Source organism: Rhinoderma darwinii, chromosome 10 (assembly GCF_050947455.1).
Source record: "Rhinoderma darwinii isolate aRhiDar2 chromosome 10, aRhiDar2.hap1, whole genome shotgun sequence".
Taxonomy (NCBI): Eukaryota; Metazoa; Chordata; class Amphibia; order Anura; family Rhinodermatidae; genus Rhinoderma; species Rhinoderma darwinii.
Window position 1 is genome coordinate 49,515,290 of NC_134696.1, and position 19,753 is coordinate 49,535,042.

The window sequence follows — 19,753 nt, forward strand, 5'->3', positions numbered from 1 at the left end:
CTGTGCACCTGACTTCCAGTTTGGAATTATGCTTTGTCTACCTCATATTGTTTGCTGATCAATTTTAAATGATTCAAATAAACTTTTTAGATTTTTTTATCTATACCTAGGTAGTTCAGTACTCCCTTATTTTTAGTGGTCAAACTTCTATATACTGTAGATAGTAAGGAATCACATATGCATTGGACTACAAGCTCATTTATTCAGAACCAACTAATACAGACCAATGAGGATTACAATGGGCATTTTTTTTTCTTATAGAAGTTTGTCTGGTTTAGAAAACCCATTTTCAAATAACCGATGAAAGAATTATAACATTAGTACGGGGAGGAAGTCACCAGTTTAGTACCCTCACTAATTGTCCAGACTAGAGATAAGCTACAAAGAATATCTCTTGCTGGTGGACTGAGTTACTTGGACAGCCGATTGGGTTCAATGTGCACTGTGTAATGCTTTATTTGCCCGGTGGTGGCGCTCCAGGGGAAATGAGCACTTGCTGCAAGATTTCCCCACAGATTACAGCTGATCGCTAGCGGTCCCAGCAGTGAGATACCCTGTGATTAGCTTATCGTCAGAGGACCTTTCTATCAAAAATGAATATCAATAATAAAACTAATATAAATGTTTAATCCTTCTAAAACCACAGCACAACCTACATAGAAACCATCTATATATCACAAATTATGATAAATTGTACACCTAATGTAATGGGCAACAATCTCCACTAATTGTGATCAATACAATGGTTATAATAAGAAAGGGGGTTGCAGAGAACATTTAGGAGGACTGACAATTATTCAAAAGCTGAACTCACCTACTCAGCAAGACCAGCCATTTCTAGCAGTCCATTATACAGAGGTAAAGCCGTATCATGTAAGCAGGTCGCCTCATATCACATGACAATAGCAACCAATTGGAATTAAGAAGCCATTGGGATGCCAGCCTGGTCTGTGTTTCATAAGATGGAAAATACTACCATGTGTATACTAGGGAAGGGGAGGCAGATGGATATTCCCACCATGTGTCCCACTGTATATTTCTGAAATTAATGAGCATAATCTTTCAGCACATTTTGAAAAACATGATTTTGATGGAGCATATATTTTAGCTGGACGAAAGAAAGGGGAAGCAGATTGAATGAGTTAAAGCTTTGCACATATTGCTGAGAAAAAGTGTCAAACATAATTTGACAATCATCCCTTAGGGTATTAGGGTATGTTCACACGGCGTCTGTTCGAAGCAGAAAAATAAGAAACTGTTTTCAAGAGAATAGAGCCTCTGAAAATCAGGCATTTTTGACGCAGATTTGCCAAACTTTTTGAAGTGTTTCTTCAAAGCGTTTTTGCCATTGACTATGGGAAATGGTCAAAATCTGCCTCAAAAACAGCTCAAGAAGAGACATGCACTACTTTTTTACAAGGCGTAATTTCCCGTCCCATATTTTGAAACAGCGGTGTAAAGTTACTCCTAGTATGCACTACCCAGCTTTTAACCACAGAAAGCGATCGTAAGCTCTTTGTAGGCATTTTCAAGACATGTTTCGGAGCTTAATGTGAACGTTTTACGCTTGAAAATATGCCTGAAATTTGCCTCAAAAACCTTCATGTGAACATACCCTTATATTTTATTTAACCAGTTCAGCACCGGGCTATTTTGAGCTTTCAGGACCAGACACCGTTTAGCCCTTTTTAGCACGTGTTAGTTAAATGGCTATAACTTTTTTATTTGTTGGGCTAATGACATGATTTTTTAGATGTTTTTTCTGTAGACAATGCAGGTTTCTTTTTTTATCGTTTTTATACACATCCTTTTTGCTATTTTAGAATTTGTATTATTAAAGTTTGAAAAGAATAGTTAAAAAATAAGCTTTTTTACATTTCAGCAATTTTTTTTTTTGGTAATAACATAGTTTTACCCTAAAATAAACCTTTTATTTGTGATAGTCATTGTCTACCATAAATTTTAATATATTACATGTCTATATTAGGGTAATTGGGTCCAGGCTAGCGTTACGACAATGATTGGTGGAAGGGGAACATTTTTTTGGGATGGGTCAATATATGCTTTGCCCAAGCACACTGCAATCTGCTGAAGAAGTCTGCCAGGCAGCCCAAGTCTCTGTTAAATTAAGTCTGAAAGCAAAGAAGTGTGGCATCCTGGGATAGTGGGCCTGTACAACATGGAGAGGCAGGATATTGTATACAAGCTAGAACAATACCACACTTAACAACATCCAAAATTGTGAGACATCTATATGGGTATATATTTAGGTAGTCTACTGTACATGTAATGTATTCAAATTGTTGTCACCCAGATAGCAGGGCAAGTGGTTGCTAGACAATTTGAACTAATATAAACTGATTCTATACTGGCAACAACATCTAACTAGAGATGAGAGAAGCATTTTGCCAAGTTCAAGATTTGTTGTAAAATCTGGATGCTTGATACATTTGCCAAATGTAGAACATCTCTGAGTGCCAATATTTCCATATCTCAATGATTTAATGGATCATATCTCTGCCTGTTGATTTAAAGGGAATGGCTTTGAGAATAAGTACCGCTTATTTTCGGTGACTCAGATTTAGCACATTATTTAATGGGATAGTTGGCACACTAAGTAAGAGCACCCTCTAAATCCCTCAAAATAGTCATCTTACTTCTGCATGGAAATACAAAATGTATTTGACAACTACAGCATATATTATTGCATTCTGAGGTTGTGTATCTAATCTGTCTGCTGCAAAAATAGGTCAGCTTTGTATTGTGGAAACCATAAGATAATCACTACACCCATAGGCTCTTTTCATCCAAGAGATGTTTCTGCTAATTATACTATATGCTCCACTTTTATAGAAGACACCGCTTCAATTCAAAATTTAAATATATTTACTTGAAGTGGTTGTCATGAAGAAAACCCCTGTCCATATGTCCAAATTGTACATATGTTCGTCAAAGAGAAGGTGAACAGTATAATGTGCCTGGCTGGCATCTAGGCATGTAGCATGTATGAACCTTGTGTGGCTAGCAACGCCAGCTCACTATCTACAGAGGGCACTGTGGCATTATCTACAGAGGGCACTGTATATATTGGGGCACAAACTGGGGGCCTAACTTTTATATGGGGACACAAACAGGGCCTAACTTCTATATGGGGGCACAAACTGCCGTTTTCCTGCCGCTGTGAGTATCCCCGCAAAGCGGCCCACAGAGTTTGTTTCGCCCATGGGCCCACATAAACCTGGAGCCGGCCCTGGTAGTAGTAGTAAATAAATAAACTAATAGGAGAAAATATAGTAGTTGTATAAGACAGGTGTATGACTGTGATAAATGAGAGCTGCAGAACTGAATCATGTTGTATAAACAACATTTCCATATTGATGTATCCTAGTACATAAAAATTCAAAATATAGTAATCCATCTGTTTCTGAGACTGTTGAGCTGCTTTTTGACTTCTGTGCAACATAGAGAGTCTTATAAGGGTAAATGCCAGTTTGTAGTATGTGCCAGCTAAAAGTGAGGTCTGACAATCAGCAGTTTAATAAGTGGACTTTCAATTACATTTATAGCCTTCTGTCAGACTCACGAGTTATCCCTCCGACAGAGGACTGAAACGTATCCCACTGTATAGGTATACAGTATGATACATCGCCCTAACACCCGGGCAGAGCGCTACCTGAAGTGCTGCGCCTGGGGAAGCTCCTGATGTCACTGTCCATATATGGACATTGATGTCAGGAGCTACAATGCCAGAGTCCCCAGACAGAGCATTGCAAGTGCTTTGGCCAGGGACAACGGCAATGGAAAAGCCCATATATGGACAGCGACGTTAGGAGCTTTGAGATGCCAGAGTCCCTAGCCAGAGTGTCAGCAACGCTCTTGCCCGGGGATTTCGCCCCTGGAGGAGCCAATGACATCACTGTTGATATATGGACAGTGACGTTAGGATCTTTAAGAAGCCGTAATCCCCAGCCAAAATATCGCCAACGCTCCGGCTGGGGATTCCGCCCCTGGAAAAGCCCCTTATGTCACTGTCCATATATGGACAGTGATGTCAGGGGCTTTCATCTACAGAGTCTCCGGCCAGAGTATTTTCAGGGGCTTCTCCAGTCCCTGAGTACCTGCCCAAAGCTGCTCTGGCCGGGGACTCCGTAGTTGAAAGCTATATATAGACAGTGATGTCAGGGACTTCCCAGAAGGAATGGAATCTCTGGGCCGAGCGTTATCTGATGCTCTTCCCGGGTAATGCGGACCTTGCTTAGCGTATACCAGTGACGGATGCTATACAGTGAGATCCGTCACACATAGGCTCAGATGTTAAAAAACGTATACTGTGTGGTTTACTTTTTTCTTGCAGTATCCCTCAGGACGGAATTGCGTTGTCTAGTATGCTAGACAAGCCCCATTTACAAGCCCGATGGAAGCTTAAAGGACACACTTTTGGCCTCTGTCAGACTAATGGTGCCTAATGTTATTATTAAACCTACAATAATCTCTAACTAAATAAAAAAAAGGAGTGAAAGGGTCCCTAGAATACAGGTAGACAACCTATACCCAAGCAAAAAGGGAACATAGCACCCAATTTTTTTTTTAGCAAAAATAGAAATTTTTTATTAGATATAAGTTAATTACAATACAATATCAAATGAGAAACTGTTAAAAAGAAGAACTATACACGGAGAGATAACCAGACTAGGTAAGATGGTAAATACCTGGTGGTCTACAGAACAACCCACCATCAGACGCCAATTAACACTAGATGTCCCCACCTAGAGCTAAGCAATATAGTGTCAATTGTAACATATCCAAACTCTAGGAGTGTCTTGTATGCAAAAAGGAAATACCCTAACCAAAGTGCAATATACAATATGGCATATACAGTGAAGGAAATAAGTATTTGATCCCTTGCTGATTTTGTAAGTTTGCCCACTGTCAAAGACATGAACATTCTAGAATTTTTAGGCTAGGTTAATTTTACCAGTGAGAGATAGATTATATAAAAAAACAAACGAAAATCACATTGTCAAAATTATATATATTTATTTGCATTGTGCACAGAGTAATAAGTATTTGATCCCTTTGGCAAACAAGACTTAATACTTGGTGGCAAAACCCTTGTTGGCAAGCACAGCAGTCAGACGTTTTTTGTAGTTGATGATGAGGTTTGCACACATGTTAGATGGAATTTTGGCCCACTCCTCTTTGCAGATCATCTGTAAATCATTAAGATTTCGAGGCTGTCGCTTGGCAACTCAGATCTTCAGCTGCCTCCATAAGTTTTCGATGGGATTAAGGTCTGGAGACTGGCTAGGCCACTCCATGACCTTAATGTGCTTCTTTTTGAGCCACTCCTTTGTTGCCTTGGCTGTATGTTTCGGGTCATTGTCGTGCTGGAAGACCCAGCCACGAGCCATTTTTAATGTCCTGGTGGAGGGAAGGAGTTTGTCACTCAGGATTTGACTGTACATGGCTCCATCCATTCTCCCATTGATGCGGTGAAGTAGTCCTGTGCCCTTAGCAGAGAAACACCCCCAAAACATAATGTTTCCACCTCCATGCTTGACAGTGGGGACGGTGTTCTTTGGGTCATAGGCAGCATTTCTCTTCCTCTAAACACGGCGAGTAGAGTTAATGCCAAAGAGCTCAATTTTAGTCTCATCTGACCACAGCACCTTCTCCCAATCACTCTCAGAATCATCCAGATGTTCATTTGCAAACTTCAGACGGGCCTGTACATGTGCCTTCTTGAGCAGGGGGACCTTGCGGGCACTGCAGGATTTTAATCCATTACGGCGTAATGTGTTACCAATTGTTTTCTTGGTGACTGTGGTCCCAGCTGCCTTGAGATCATTAACAATTTCCCCCCGTGTAGTTTTCGGCTGAGCTCTCACCTTCCTCAGGATCAAGGATACCCCACAAGGTGAGATTTTGCATGGAGCCCCAGATCGATGTCGATTGACAGTCATTTTGTATGTCTTCCATTTTCTTACTATTGCACCAACAGTTGTCTCCTTCTCACCCAGAGTCTTACTTATGGTTTTGTAGCCCATTCCAGCCTTGTGCAGGTCTATGATCTTGCCCCTGACATCCTTAGAAAGCTCTTTGGTCTTGCCCATGTTGTAGAGGTTAGAGTCAGACTGATTAATTGAGTCTGTGGACAGGAGTCTTTTATACAGGTGACCATGTAAGACAGCTGTCTTTATTGCAGGCACCAAGTTGATTTGGAGCGTGTAACTGGTCTGGTGGAGGCTGAACTCTTAATGGTTGGTAGGGGATCAAATACTTATTTCTCTGTGCACAATGCAAATAAATATATATAATTTTGACAATGTGATTTTCTTTTTTTTTTTTTATATAATCTATCTCTCACTGGTAAAATTAACCTAGCCTAAAAATTCTAGACTGTTCATGTCTTTGACAGTGGGCAAACTTACAAAATCAGCAAGGGATCAAATACTTATTTCCTTCACTGTATATATATATATATTGCAAAGAAAATCAGGGTATCATGAATAGATGGACAGAGAGTGTACTATAACCTACAATCACCTACACATGCCAATTGTGAGGTGACATGAAGAAAATGCTCGCAGGCGATCACATTATAACAATATGACAAAGTTACAATAATAGAAAAACCATACCCTGGGACATGGTGGGGAATGAAAAATGTCAGCGTCAGCTGTTGGCAAAGAAATGCCTAGACGCGCATTTCCATTTCGTCCTAAAGACCGGCTTCGTCAAGAGGCCCATGTTAGAAAAACTTATACATGTGTAATACTTTTTTTTACAGTATCCCTCAGAATGCACAAGCGTAGTTTAGTATGCTATTCCATCCTTAAAAAAAAAAGGTATACCGATATATACCAGCCCGGCGGAGGCCAAAAGGACACTCTTTTGGTCCCTGTCAGCTTAATGGAGCAGAATGGACAGATTTAGCGTGTACATCGGGATCTTTTTGATGTACACGTTAAACGTCGAGTAGAAACGCGAGGTCTAAGAGTGTCCCCCGTGCTGGGCCAAATTTATCAAAACTGTCTAACTAGAATGCTAGCCTTGTTGCCTATTGCAACTAAATAGAAAAAGGTTTCAATGTTGCTTGCTATGGGCAACAAAACAGTTTTTTCTGCCAGTCAGTTTTGATAAATGAGTCCCATCTATTTTCTCTCTTATTATCTACCAAATCTGAGTGTTAAAAACGACTGTATGCCGGAGCAATATAATGAAACTTTTCTTTCTACTATAAATAAAACCTTTTAAACACATTTAATTTCAGGAAAATAATCGCTTTAATAAGTATTTATATTTATATATTTTATTCAGTCCTGACAGTACGTTCATTGATCATTGTGGATACTTGTATCTTTTTAGACACATAAAACTCTTTGTATCTTAAACAGTAACATAAAAGTATTTCGTCATAATTACAAATTCAAATAAACCTAGGTAAATGTCAAAGACTATGATAAAGAGAAGACTAATCACAGAAAAAGTAATATTGAAAATGGCAAGATAGACAAAGGTTCATTGCCACACCCAATAAACCATTCAGGCCCCATAGCAGTACCCTCTGTACCCAGTACACCATTACATAAGTAATAACAGTCAATAACAGAACATACTACAAAGGAACTGTTGGAGCAGAATTTTGATCACAATTGCTATGTCACAGTTGACGTCCTTTTAAAAATGTAATTTAATTAAGCTACGGCCCTCAGCATTATGTATGTGTTGTAGCCTTGTTAATTTTCATGTCCTCCTGCCTTGGGTCATGATGATTTTGAAGCTCTAATTATTCCATGCTAATGAATGGTAACAACAAGGTCAAATATAGTTTGATGGTGACAGATTGTGCTGCCATTTTGCCTTTAACGGTTTCTCACAAACATGAATTCCCACAAGAACCAAGCTGTCCACATTATCCTGCTTTTAAATCCAATACAAGTAAACCTAGTATTGAAAGTATAAACCATCCATGCACTTGCTGAATGAATTTTACACATCCACAGCCACATGTCTGTGGTAACCCTATTAAAATTCCGAAAGCCAAGGGTTAGAAAGAAGAAAGTTATGATCAAGCTCTTGATGTGACAGAAGATCAATAGACGAAAAAGATAGAGAATAGAGACGTAAGTCTTGACTAAACATTAATAAGGGTCTTTGAGGATCATGGGAAGGTCCAGATGTCATAGTATGAATGAATAGACCGCTTTATTGGAAAGTAAAGGAAGAGAATAATATGTCTGTCTTAAAAACATTTCAAAGTTCATGAGAAGATGGGAAATCCGGTAAAGTTGTAGGTCATCTGTAGATCATTACTCTAGAGGTGTCTTTGAACTTTGCATTATTTAGACTTTCATGTCTGGGAAAACGGGGCTGACGAGTCAACAAAAAATGACCGACACATCGTGACTGCTGGCCATATTTATAAGCTGCATGATTTTCTTTTCAAATAGTGATACAGTAGGACTGAGACTCGTAATATCATGTCATATGTCTCATTTTTCTGCCACATATTTTTGCGGCCACATATGGTGGGCAAGGCTTTTGGTAGAGGCTCCCTTGTAGTGAACTTTTGAGATTTATACAAAGTTACACTTTTGATGTGTGGCTCCTTATATGTCCATGTTTTGAACAAATTGTGGACTAAAGGTGGCCATACTCTCAATTTAACAGACAGCTATTTCTCCGGACTCCCTGATACACATGAACGTACAGCTCAGCCGAGCATGCTTCTTTTTCAATAGGGAGAGGAGAATATACAGCTACCAGACACTTCTGTCCCCTCAATGCTCCTCTTGCAGCAGCTTATCTCTAGGAGCAACAGCTTATCTCCCCTGACATCTGCTGTTGGGGAAGAGTTTGGAGACCCCCATAAACATTAAATAGTCTGTGGCTTCGGCCGACTGTCATCTAATTTGTATGGGCACCTTTAGCCATGAATTTGTACAGACACACACGGAGTCCCTGATGTTCCGTACTACATAGCCACAGGCAATTTGTGTGCTGTCGTGTGGTGACTTCATACAGTATTACAGAAATATTCTCCTCTAGAAGCAATGCTGTGAGATGGAGTTGAGAAACAAGAACAATATAGGAAAGGAAACAAGAACAAATATAACCCCACAATTATACCGTATATAAGAAATCAATATGACAATGGCCTCACTGCATGTTCTCTGGAAACATAGCCAACATATTCTAACCACTCAAGTCATCATATTTATCCCTCATTATTGGTACCCATTCCCACAAAAGCAGGGCCGCCATCAGGGCAGCACCACTGATACTCCCGTCAGGGGCCAAAAGAAAGAAAGAACAGGGCACCACGGGCCCATCCGCCGGTGATCAAATGGGCCTGCTGGCTCCTGTTCTTGGCCCCTGCCCAATGTTAACTTGTAGAAAGGAATGGGCCCCATTATATTGCAGGGCCCGTTCCCTTCTCCAAAGTATGGACTCTTCTTCACAAGACTGACACTGGGTAACGTCATAATGTTATGTACAACGTCATGAAGTTATAAATGCGCCATCGCACATCATGACAAGCCCTGCGTTAGTTATTTTGGAGAAGGGAATGGGCCCTGCAATATAATGGGGCATGTTCCTTTCTCCAAATTAACTATAGGCAGCGGCAGTGGGCAGTGCCGGCGGGTGGACCAACTGTACTTTCTTTTTTTGGCCAGGCTTGTGAAGCAGGGCCCCAACACCCGAGGTGAAGAGACGCCCGAGTAGAAGAGACACCCGAAGAGAGAAGGCGCACAGATGGAAGTGGAGGAAAGTGGACCCGGGAACGGTAAGTACATAGGGGTCTGAATTTTTTTGGAGGTCTGGTGTGTAAGGAGTATAAATTAAATTAGGGATCTGGGGTCTGAATTTAGGGGTCAGGTTGGGATGCTGAATTAATTGAGGTGTCTGGTCGGGGTCTGAATTAATTTAGGGGTCTTGTAGGGGGTCTGAATTAATTTAGGGGTCTGGTCAGGAGACTGAATTAATATGGGGGTCTGATTAGGGGTGTAAATTAATTTAGGGGTCTGAATCAGTTTAGGAATCTGGCTGGGAGTCAGAATTAATTTAAGGGTCTGATCAGGGTTATGAATTCATTTTGTATCTGGTCGCTGCGCAGGTGACATGTGTGCGATGCGTGAGGAAGAGGCAGGGACTTAATCCGGGCCACGGAGGTAGAAGATCGTAGAGTCTGCAGGAGCCAGAGGCAGCAGCCAGGACTGCAACTTGGTGAGTGACTCTGCTGTGTAAAAGCAGCAGCTTCAGTGCAATAATTTTATTTATGCTGCCCCCCTGCACACCTACTGTCTCCCCCCTGCCCCTCCACAGAGCCAGAGCCTTTGGCCCCACTCTTGCCCCTGTCACATTCTGTTCTCTTTGCCACCCCCCCCCCCCCAACAGAGGCCCGGCCACATAGTCTCCCTCTTTGTCCCGTAAAAGAGCCCCTGTCCACCTACTGTGTCTGTTCTGCCCCCCTCCACAGAGCCATTGCCAGTTTGCATCACACCCCAGTCTCCCTCCCGCCATTTTCGCTGACACCCACCGCTTTGACAGTATGGGGGCCAGAAATTTCTGATTAAAGCCCTGTCCAAAAGCAATGTATAAACCACTAATATAATATATTACTTTGCTAGTTTATACTTGCATGATATTTTACCATAATTGGATTATACAGATAGAAAGTACAGCTAAATGACTACCTGCCTCTGCCCATTAGTACAATTGTAGAAACAGAGATTATTTGTATTCCCCTATGCTCCTGAACACCTTTGGTACTGCTTGAATATTTCCATAATTGATTAGATCCAACAGTGCCAGTATGTTGACCCTGTAGGGATCCTATCTATGAGCAAGAGTAGAATGGCGCTCACAAAAAGCGACTCTCATTCTGGTGGACCCAGCCCATCTATTTATTAGATGGTTGGCCAATTTTTAGAATGATCACTATGTATTACTACATTCCCGTCTGTTGCAGTAAAAATGCATGGCTGGCTGCAGCTTCCCCCAGTGGTACCACTGATCGCTGGGGTTTCTGTAGCTGGGCCTGCAGCGATCTGCCTATCATTGGCTGGCTTGTATTTGGAAGGTAGTTATAATCATGAAACAATCCCTTTAACAGCACAGCATAGTTCACCATTATTTGTATAGTATAAAGGCCCTTTTACACTGGGCGATTATCGGGCAGACAAGCGTTCATATAACGCTCGTTGACGATAATTGTCCTGGGTAAACAAGGCAGCGATCAGCAGATGAACGAGCAAACGCTCATCTTCTGGTCGTATCGTTTTAAAAAATGCAATATTATCGTTGTCGGCAACATATCTTCCTGACGAGCTGACGACATGATGAGAACGAGTAAACCAAGAGAGTAACGAGCCTCGCCCCCATACATAGCTCCTTGTGAGCTGTCTCGTGGATTGGCACTCATTGCACGGGCTGAAATGGGCCGGTGTAATAGGGCCTTAATAGTTGGAAATGAAACGGCCATATGTTTGCTTTTATTTCATTTCTAGAATTGTATGTACTTTCCAGTTACTTTATCATATAGATACATAAACAAGATTACAGAAAACTCTATTGGAATCCATCCATAGCCTTGAAACAGGAACATGACAGCCCTGCTCCAACATTAGTTCTAATAATTGTAAAAAAAACAATCATATAAGTTGCAAGGAAAAAGCAGAGCACAAGTGAAGACAGGAAACTAATGTCTGAATTTAAAAGATCAGTATGCGAAAAACATTATTTTACATGATGGTTTATTATAGATCTATAAAGACCTGGATGGAATAGAGAGAACAGGATACTGTCTGTGAGTCTACTGGTTGAGTCAAAAGTAATCTGTGTGACCCCCATTGGGATTTCCCAGTGATATTCAAGATGGCAGATTTCAAAATGGCAGCCAGGTAGGGTAGATACTTCCATTGGTCTAATATCTATGAGAAATAATGTTATTAAAGGGTCGTAGCAGATTCCGCAAATAAATGTTTGTAAAATAAAAAGTTGTAATTTCTGTGTGTTGTAACATGGCTTGCAAAATCTTCGCTTGCTGTCATTCAATAGGAATTGTCAATGTTTATTTCTAGTAAATAAAAAATCTGTCCGGGTCATGTGATGGACACACAGGTGCACGGCTCGTTACAGTACACAGCTCTGATACACATACTGTAACTGTAATCAGTCCTGCACCTGTGTGATCAACACATGACCAGGACAGATTATTTTTCCACTGGGAGTAAACCATGAAAGTTCCTATCAAATGACAGCAAGCAGAGATCTTAAAAACTCTGAGAAATATGTAAATTGTATAGATTTTCATTATTCCAAGAATACCCTTAAATTACTGAAACAGTTTATATTACAGCTCTGTAGAAGCTCACAGTTGTACAAAGCCGTAACATGACATCCCTGGAAGCCCTCAGGCGTATTAGCCGCTGGGCTCATGACTGTGCGGCACAGCGGGGGTTAAAGGGGTTAACAGGCAGGACAGGGCGGGGAGAGCAGGGAGCAGCGTAGCGTGTATAAGGAATCGTAATGGGGACATAAGGACCCGCCCCTATGGGCGTTCCGGAGGCGCGCTGCGGTCGGGGGACCCTCCCTTCATGGCAAAGGTTTCTTAAGTCAGCGGAGGGCGGCCATCTTCCTCTTCTGGCCGTTTGCGTGTCCACGGTGGTGAGTAAACTTACCTCGGGAACATGAACCGGCAAGAGTTAGAGGAACTTATCCGCTTTCGCCTGCATAATGAGGGTTCGCTATGGCTGCGGTCTCTGTTAGACGAGACCGTGGCACCCGAACTTCCTGGAAGCAGTCAGCTCCCCGCGAGGCGTTCTGGGCGTCGCTGTAGGCCGCCGGTGCGGTTGTCTCCCTCCGGTACCCAGCGAGTTCGGGCAGAGGCCCCTAATCGGGTGGCACAGGCACAGTTAGGTCCCGCGCAGCAGCAATCGCAAGACCGGCAGGAGGACGTGATCCTCCCGTCTCCAGGCCCGGCTACTTCCACTGGACTGGGAAGGGCTTGGCCTAGGGCAGCAGTACGGCCGCCGCTGGGGTGTACACAGGCTAATCCGGCAGCGACTCTCCTTCCAACAGGTCGTGGGATGGGAACTAGAAGCAGCACCAGAGGGTCAGTCCCGCAGCACATCCCACCTAGCGCTGCTACGGGAGGGTGGCATGAAACGTCACCACCCCCATTGGATGTGGCGGACAGCGATTCAGTAGGTGACAGTGAGGAGGACTTCTTTCACTGCGGACAGGATCCGCCAGGAGTGACGCAACCGGCACCACTACCGCCGCCTCTTCCCACGACTACTGTGGATGCACTGGTCGTTCCTACTGCCGGGGGTCCTAGTCTTGCGGCTACGGATGTTATTGAGCGGGCGTCGTCAGTCAGCTCAAGGGGCACCAACAGGACTCGGCGATCCCGCTCACGGCGGTCTTCCAGACGCCGCTCCTCCAGGCGCAGCAGGCGGCGATCGCGACGTAGACGCACTCCTTCATCCTCAAGTTCTGGATCGTCGAGCTCTTGCACTGGGTCGTCCCATCACGGCAGGCGCCGCAGCCATGACGGGCGTCGCCATAGCACACGGGCGTCCGGTCGCCGAAGGTCCGCGAGCGCGAGGATGGGAGAGGTGCCAGTAGCATCCTCTGCACCTGCTCCTCCCCCACCGCCGCCTTCAACGGCTCTGGTCCCAGCGCCAGCTTCTGGACGCAGTGAGTATGATTGCCTTCGGGCTTGGGGTTCGGGGGCCACATCTGATGTTGGAATTGTGAATGTATTAAGATCCCTGTTGGCGGGTGGGGCGAATGCCCTCCCCACCCCGGCACCGCTGGAGGTACCAAAAACGCTAGTGGAAGCGTCTACGTCTATGACCGGCCCTTCCTTACCCGCATTGAGGGATACGTATTTTTGCGGGATCCCCCCCCTTGGAGCTCATTTATCTGATGATACCCGGGAAAAAATAGCGCGTAATGAGTACGTGGATATTTGGTCCTTGGTGTCTGTGGACTCGGCTACCGTCGACAGGGAACGTAGTTTTGAAAGAGGGGTCCCGACCAAGCCCAAAGTAGCGAGAACTTTTAATAATTGGGTACAGGCGTTTGCGGTGTTAGGATGTGTAGTTTCTCAAAATAACCCGGAAAAATCATTCCAACTTTTTTTGTATTTAGATACGGTTTTTAGTGCTTACAAGTCTCATGGGGGTACGGCCTGGTGGCGTTATGATGAGGAGTTTCGCAGGCGCATGTCACAAAAACCGGAGGTGGGTTGGGACACTAAGGCAACGGATGTGTGGCTTAGACTTATGATGTCACAACGCCCCTTTCAGCCCGGGGCCCCTTCCCCACCAGCATTTGCAGCCGCGGGGGCTGGGGCCATCAACAGTAAGCGCAACGGGTCCTGCTGGCTTTTCAATGAGGGACACTGTAAATTTTACGCTTCCTGCAAATTCAAGCACGAATGCTCATCCTGTGGCGCCGCCCACCCAGCCGTGCGGTGCAATCGGCGGAGCGCCCAAGGCCCCCGTCCCAATAGTACGGGTAGGATCGAGGACCCCAATTCGCGTGTTAGAGATGTTGCCATGGCTAGACCGGTACCCCAAGATGGGGGAAGCCGCCTTGCTTAGGACGGGCTTTTCATTCGGTTTCTTTATCCCTTTTGTTTTCAACTCGGCGCCCCTTTTTTCGGGAAATCTAAAATCGGCGTCTGAGTTCCCGGAGGTCGTCAGGGCCAAGGTGGACAAAGAGGTGGAGTTGGGCCGGATGGCTGGCCCCTTCTCGGTCTTACCATTCCCTAACTTACGGGTTTCTCCTTTAGGCGTAGTTCCCAAGAAGGAGCCCGGAAAATTTCGTTTAATACACCACTTGTCATACCCCAAGGGGCGTTCGGTGAACGACGGTATAGATAAAGACCTAGCGGCGGTCTCCTATGTATCTTTTGATAGGGCAGTTGAATTAGTATGCCAGGCGGGCCAGGGTGCTCTCATGGCTAAATCCAATGTGGAATCCGCGTTCAGATTGCTGCCGGTCCACCCTGATTGTTATCACTTACTCGGCTGCCAGTTGCAAGGGCAAGTGTTTTATGATATGTGCCTACCTATGGGATGCTCCATTTCCTGTTATTATTTCGAGGTTTTTAGTTCTTTCCTAGAGTGGGTTCTGAGAGACGTTACGGGTTGTAAGTACACTACACACTACTTAGACGATTTTCTTTTCGTAGGCCCCGCCAGTTCGACACGTTGCCAATCGTTGCTCGATTAGTTTCGCAGTATATCGGGGCGATTCGCGTTCCCCTTTCGGAAGAAAAGACTGAGGGACCTACTACGGTTTTGTCTTTCCTGGGAATCGATATTGATTCGGTGCAGATGGTGTTCCGTTTGCCGGCGGACAAGGTCTCAAAATTGAGGTCTCACCTGTCCGCAGCCATAGCGGCCAAAAAGTTGCAGCTAAGGCAGGTTCAGTCATTATTGGGTTTGTTGGTGTTTGCAAGTAGGGTCATGCCCATGGGCCGTATTTTCTCGCGTCGGTTGTCGTTAGCCACGGTTGGGGCTCGGTCCCCTACACACTATGTGCGCATTACTGCAGGGCTGAGGAGTGACTTACAGGTGTGGGTAAATTTCATAGCTGATTATAACGGGCGAACGTGCTGGCGTACCCCCCCGGTATCCAGCCACGAGATTCAGTTGTTGACTGATGCCGCTGGTTGTGCTGGTTTTGGCGCTATTCTCGGTTCATCTTGGTGTGCTTCTCCCTGGCCTCCAGTGTGGCGTGATCGGGGCTGGTGCAGAAATTTGACGCTCCTCGAAATATTTCCTATCATAGTTGCGGTTGAGCTGTGGGGAGAGAGAATGTCTAATTCATCAGTGGTATTCTGGTCAGATAATGCTAGTGTTGTTCATGCTGTAAATCACTTAACCTCTTCTTCTCCCCCGGTGGTTGTGTTGCTCAGGCGTCTTGTTTTAAGATGCCTCCAACACAACATCAATTTCAGGTCCAGGCATATTCCCGGTGTTTGTAATAAGGTTGCTGATGCTTTGTCGCGTTTTAATTGGCAGGCGTTCCGTTCACTTTGCCCACAGGCGGACTCGGCAGGGGCCAGCTGCCCGGACTCGTTGTGGAAGATGATGGACTTCAGTTGACCCCCCTTGTGAGAGCATCGCTCGCACCATCCACTTGGGCGGCATATGGTAAGGCGTGGAACGAGTGGCTGGAGGTGGTGGGGGAGCGCCCCTTGGGGCCGGACGCGGCTGATCTTAAGTCTTACGTGTTGTCATACTTGGCGAAATTATTTCAGCAAGGGGTTTCGGGTGCGATAGCGCAGCGGCGACTCTCGGGTTTGTCCTTTTTTAAATTGCGCGCGTGGCCGGATGTTACCAAGTCCTTTTTCATAACACAGGCGTTGAAGGGATGGAAGAAGTCCGCGGTCAGGCGCGAGTCGAGGCGCCCGGTCTCTTACCCAATCCTAATAAAACTGTTACAGGAGTTGCCTGTCGTTTGTTCTTCTCCCTTTGAAGTTAAGTTGCTCACTGCGGCGTTTGTATTGGGGGGCCTGCTGGCTGACGACGTGGTGTTGGCTAGTGCCGGCGTCCGTTTTCGCATACGAAGGTCCAATACAGATACGTTTGAGAAGGGTTGTTGGATTTCTCTGCAGCCGGTACCTGGGCCGGCTTGCCCGGTACAAGCCATTTCACAATACGCGCGGGCCAGGTTGCCTGGGGCCCAGTTCCTAGCCCATGCAGATGGCAAACCTCTTACCAGGTTCCAGTTCACGGCGGTGTTCAGGTCCGCCTTATCCAGGGCTGGGTTTCCCCCCAAGGAGTTTGGTACTCACTCATTCCGGATAGGTGCTGCTACTACGGCCAGCGAGTTGGGTTTGCCCGATGGGGAGGTGCGGCGCATAGGGCGCTGGCGTTCTGAGTGTTTTGCTGGTTATATTCGCCCGGATTTGATTTTACATTAATACTATGTTTATTGCAGGTCCTCGTCCGGTTATTTGGATTATCGGCCATTCCTATGTTTTTTGGGCCGAACGGCGGGCTTCTATACGGCCAGGAGGTCTTTCGTTGGGGATCCTGGGAGCTGATGTGCACTGGAGAGGAGTTCGGGGACTAAGATGGCTGGATGTCTTACCTGAAGTGGTGGCGATTAGTAGGCAGCGGGCGGCTCCTACTGTGTTGGTGATACATGTTGGAGGGAATGACCTGTGTTCGGTGCGGTTGGGCGAGCTGATAGCGTTGATTCAGTCTGATTTGGAAAGGTTTACGTCATTCTTCTCCCAGTTGGTTTTAGTATGGTCTGAGGTGATTCCGCGGGCGGAATGGGCGGGAGCACGTGACCTTAACGCTATCGAAAGGGGGAGGCGCCTGTTGAACACCAGGGTCTCGAGGTATGTCAGAGCTGGTGGGGGGATGGTTATTCGGCATAGGCAGTTGGAAGGGGATAATAGATGTTTACTGTTGCCGGATGGGGTGCACCTCACGGATATTGGGCTGGACATCTTTTTGTCCGGTATCCAGGATGGCATGGAGGAGGCTTTGTTCAGGTTGACCGGGGGTCGTGGGGGAGGAGGGGTGCGCAGTTGAGAATGCGCATCCTCCTCGTGGCGTTATTTTGTTATAAGAAAAGTGACCTACATGCCCTGCCCTAGGCAGGCTGGCATACGGGTATGAAACGGTTAATAAGTTATGTGGAAATTGGATAATAAAGAAATAATAAATAAAGCTGTGGCCGACCCTCGAGTCAACCCACGTTAAAAGGAAATTGGTGTCGGTCTAATTATTTAAGGGTTATAGATAAACCCCCCCCCTGGCCTTTGCAGGATGGTGGCATGCGCACAGTCATAGAAGTCTGTGGGGCCCTACTGAACCTCCGTATGCCTCCAACTTCATTCAGAGACTGAAGTATTTTTTATTTTGTTTTTTTGATTCATTCGGAATCTGACAAAAAAAGAAAGTGCATTGCTTCTATGGGAGAATACCTTTGTAATACCGTGTCATACAGAGGACAGCACACAGAGTACCCACAGCTACATAGTGATTCCATGTGGCACAACGCACATACCTTTGGCTAGTCCCAGACTTAGGACACACTTTGTATATGTAAATATACATAGATGTATCTTTAGACCAAAGCTAAGGGGTATTAGACACTCATTGGCATGGAGTTTATATACTTAGACATATGGTGACTCAATGGTTGGCACTGTTCCTTATCTCACCACAGCCAGGGGTTCTAGTTCAATCAGTGCCAACTCTACATGCAGCTTGTATATTCAATCGCCCTACCATAATCCAAAAACATTTTTGGCTTGACAATATCTGATTTATCTGCCTGAGATAGTGAAATGAGATTGTGAGCTTTGCTGAGGACGAGAGAAGGATGCTAATGCTATATTTTAAGTTGTTTTTGGTGGCGTTTTCATTAGGTGTCATTTTGTACAGGCTTTTTTATCTGGCGTTCTTGAAGTCCTATAGAAAAGCCCTATGGGAAAACGCCTGAAAATACGCCATACCCAGAGCATGCTGTGTAAGGAAAAAAACGCCACGGACCACAAAAGTACCTAAAAAATGCTGCACACCAAAACGCAGTTGTGTGTAGTGCGTTTGATATTTTACTATAGACTTAAATGTAACATTTGGTGGCATTAAAACACACGTTACAAAAACGCAGAAAAAAACGCCTCGAAAAATGCACAAAAATGCAGCAAAACACTGTGTGTGAATCCAGCCCTTTTTTTTCTGACTGCCAGTTTTTGTGGCAGATTTTGATTATATTTTTTGAGCCAAAGCCAGGAATAGATTCAAAAGGCATGGGAAATATAAAGGAAAAAATGTTGTTTGTGAAACCACCCCAATAGAGATCCTACTAAAATATCTTCTGAATCCAATGTACCGATATCCTAACAATTCGTTCATCGTTAGTGTTGCCCCACAGAAGTCCCGGTGTTTTCTCCATGTCTTTGTCTGAAGCCGAGGCTGGGCACAGATATGAGAGAATTCAATGTACGGCAATGTGAATGTAAATAAATAGGATATACTAGCTAAATAATGGCAGCAGCATCTATGAGGTAATGCCAGGAGAGCTGGATACAGCAGAACAGCTAGACAGACAATTGGCACGTGAAGAGGAAAAGAGCCTCTCAGACAGCGGGAATATGACATGGGGTGAGGGGGAAGAATAGAAGGGAAAGTGAGACACAGACTCCAAGTGTGGGAAACTGGGGGGAGGGAGTTAAAAACACATTAAAAACAAACATCACCAGGGGCACAGAATAAGAATCAGTCTGGGGGTGTGCGGCGGGAGGGGGAGACCGGGCCTGACGGTGGGAAGAGGTGGACACAATATGGGAGATGAATAAAGAAATCATGGGCAGATGTGCGGACTGCAGTTCCCAAGGATCATGCTCATTGTATTATATGCAGGTTAAATGGCTAGATATGTGCTGTTAGGATGTGGCGGTACATAAAATCATATACTAATATGTGATTCAATCTCAAGGCAGAAAACCAGATTAAGGATGGAAATCTTTGGGATTGAGTTCATTGTACTGAAGATATTCAGACAGGACTTTCTCCATATAGACATGGTAAAAAAAAGATGTTATCAATGTGATCTGAAGAATGGTACTGAAATCTCAAGAAATACAAGTTCACCTACACAAATATATTACAGACTTGTCCAAATAACAATTCTTTAATACCATGTTATTATTTTCATTACTCATTTTGCAGAGGACACACTCCCATATTACACATACAGGGAT

General features: G+C 44.6%; 1 protein-coding gene across 2 annotated transcripts in view; it reads right to left on the bottom strand.

Moving 5' to 3' along the window:
* Positions 1–19,753, bottom strand: part of TTYH1 (tweety family member 1) — a 132,276-nt gene that overhangs the window by 93,334 nt on the left and 19,189 nt on the right. The gene's annotated exons all lie outside the window — the stretch shown is intronic.